We start from the raw sequence: 3,261 nt of genomic DNA, 5'->3' as shown, positions 1-3,261 counted from the left end.
CGTCCGTCCGTCCGTCCGTCCGTCCGTCCGTCCGTCCGTCCGTCCATCCATCCATCCATCTATCTATCTATCTATCTCTGTGTGTCCGTCTGTCTCTTTTTCTTCTTTTCTTTCTTTTCCCCTCCCTCTCTTTCCCTCCCTCAAACTAGAATCGTAAACAGCTACCCCACATACCCATCTCCCCCTTTTTGCTATTATCCATTTTTAAGTAAGGCACCCCCTCCCCATCCCCCCACACACACACACATACCACACACACACACAAACACCTATCCCTATGAGCAATGGGATACTCTCTCTCCTCATTATCTGACAGTCATTACGACACACTTTGGGATGACTCTTTAGAACTTAACGACTTGACCTAATGACCTAGTTTTTTGAGTCACCTGAAATTACCTGTCTCTACTGGCCCCGTCTAGACGTGGATCATCGCCACCCTCCACGTAGCTGACGTCTCTCATGTGTTGCTACTACTTCTAGTACAGTGTTACTGCAACCCCCCCCTTTCCGCCAAATCCACCAAACCTTCCTGAGATTGCGTCACGCGGCGTCCCGAGATATTACCGCCTGTTTGTCCAGCGGCCGGTTTTTGACACCTGGATACAGGCGACTTATATCAGATTTGTTTCTCTGTTCCCCGCCAACACCTTGACTCATAGCGCAATTCGTATCGCTTACCCCCTCAGAATCAGGTCACCTGCTACAAGTAAGTAATCTGCTGTCCAAAGGCGGAACAACGTAACTGATCAAGTCATGGTTTTGAGAAAAACAAACAAAAACGTCTGACGTTTAGCGTTTCTAAAGTTATGAATTTCTCTAAGTATGGTAAATGCGGAAATGTAGATACAACCTTCGATCTGCCATCGACAACTGGGTTGAGATCCATCTCTTACATAACTTTATCATTTTGAATACTGCTGTTTCGGGTGTTGATATGTTGACACTTAAACTAGAAAGATATGGGCAAGACTAGTGTTGCGCTCATATTGCCTTATGCAGTTGTGAGCACCGTAAAACACCAACAACAAAAAAGACGAATGTATCTTTATGTAACAAAACAATAAAACAACAACAGAAAAAAGCCTGCTTGATTTTGTCAGATCAAATGCTAGGCCTTGGGACGGCAGTGCAATACAGTCGAAGCTGTCCAAGGCTGCCACCCATTGTCGAAGAGAAAAGTGGTTGTCCAGACAGGTGGGAGTGGGTGGTTGGCGGGTGCCCAGGTGTGGTGTGCTCCTTCTTTCATCAAACATCTATCGTCCTTAGCTCTCCTCCTTTTTGTGTTTGTTACTTTCTTGTAGCACCTCTAATATTGGGCACGTATATGACCTCTTTATGTTGCAAGTGCCGTAAAACTCGTTACTAAATCAAAAACACCCCCCGGGGCGGTGCCACTGACTGAAGTGCCTTTAGGCCATTCCCAAAGGGGCGACATTTCTCGTTCATGCACAGTAGAATTGTAAATGGGCTGATTCATCAATGTCACGCTCATAACTGTGCCTGATCTACAACAGGGAACTGCTGCTTTTTCTTTCCTAATCCTTACTATTGTCATTTTGCCTCTACTTCTTTTGTACGTTTGTCACTCTCTTGTGACCCGCTATTTCCGGGGTGCCTTGAAAGTAGAGACAGATTCTGTGCTGTTGAAGCTAGAGAGGTGAGCAGTGTAAGCCTGATTCCCTGTAAAGACTTCTCTGTTGATATTCACCCCTTGGCGCTCATATGACCTTATACAATTGCGAGTGCCGTAAAACCTCTACTAACTAATAATAATAAAACAAAAACAAAACAAAACAGGTGGATGTGTTGGGCAATGTCAATAAAACCAAGAAAAAACACTAGGAGGAAATGGGAAGTGGTAGTTTTTATAGATGATTTGGACAGATGGCCGTTAGAGCAAGTTTGATTGTATCTACCAGTCTCTTTTTTCTCCAAGCTTCAAATGAAATGACTGTTCTTGTATAGATGTGCCCCTCTTTACTCAAACGCAGACAGGAACAAAAAACGAAGATAAAAGCGTACCAACCATACCAATTTTAGTCTCACTAAATCGCTCACTTTTAATAACTTTTCTTTGGTTTGTTTTGTTTCACAGCACTTGCAACAAGAGTATGTCGTATAAGTGCCGAAGATTATAGGTGTTACAAGTGAATGACATATAAAGGAAAGAAGAGGGAGAGATAAAGATATGCGTACCATGAATTCAACTGTTGGCAAACAGCGTCCCCAGCTTTTTCTCCACTTTCGATTCGTTGAAAGGTGTATCTAATTCCTACTTTTGTTTCAGTCGCGAGTTTTGTTTGTTTGTTTGTTTGTTTGTTGTTGTTGGGTATTTTTGTGTTGTTTTGTTTTTGTTTGTTGTTTTTGGGAGGCGGTTGGTTAGTTTGTTGTTGTTTTTTAAAATCCGGTTTAAATGTTTAAATATAAAGGGCAAACTGGTTCTCATTGAAAAATTATGCTACATCGTAGATCTAATATCAGCTTCTGTTTCGCAGATAAATTTGCAGAACTGCAAAACACAGGTCGATAACCTGTCCGTCTATAAAATTTACATTGTGTCTTTTTCTCCGTCTCGTGGTAAAGGGGAAGTTATTGATATTGTCGGTGTCTGTATTCTGCTGCCCTCAATTTACTGTGTATACACCCGTATTACTTCGTAATGACATAACTGTTCCGATCTCTTCTGGTGGCTGACAACCAGGAAGCAAGGGTCCAGCCTCATAACGATTTGCAGTTGTATTTGCCTGTCTGCCTGTATATCCACATTAGTGACTTTCCCCTCGTCTATCCGTCCATCTCTCTTTCTTTGTTTCTGGACGACGTGTCGTCTGCCTGTGACGAGGCAGGCCGTTGAGTTTCTTGTTATAAACAACCGCAACGAAAGGAATGTGAACCCCATAAAGGGCCGGATGTGCTGGTTTGTTTTGTTGTTGGTTTTTTGTTGGTTTTTTGTCTTGTTTTGTTATTGCTTTTGCTTTAGTTTTTGGTTTTTTGTTGTTTTTTTTTGAAAGTCCGAAACGAGTTTACATAACGGAGACAATAAATATACTTGATGAACACACTTGTACTTGACAATAACAACTGTATTATCGGTGTCAATTGTGTATGGCACAGACAGACGACTGTATATACCACAGACAGACAGATAACTGTATATATCAAAGACGACTGTATATAGAACAGACAGACGATTATAATAATACAGCACGCACAGACAGACAAGTGTATGTAGCACAGACAAACAACTGTATATAATAT

The 3,261-nt window shown here is 42.0% G+C and overlaps 1 protein-coding gene across 1 annotated transcript in view; it reads left to right on the top strand.

Moving 5' to 3' along the window:
• The window catches only part of LOC101846672 (mucin-19), a gene marked incomplete in the record, with an annotated part of 140,667 nt that overhangs the window by 48,868 nt on the left and 88,538 nt on the right, over window positions 1-3,261 (top strand).

The sequence above is a fragment of the Aplysia californica genome, unplaced genomic scaffold, assembly GCF_000002075.1.
Source record: "Aplysia californica isolate F4 #8 unplaced genomic scaffold, AplCal3.0 scaffold00416, whole genome shotgun sequence".
Classification (NCBI taxonomy): domain Eukaryota; kingdom Metazoa; phylum Mollusca; class Gastropoda; order Aplysiida; family Aplysiidae; genus Aplysia; species Aplysia californica.
Note: the sequence above shows the minus strand (reverse complement) of the source record. Positions and strands in the feature narration are given on the sequence as shown.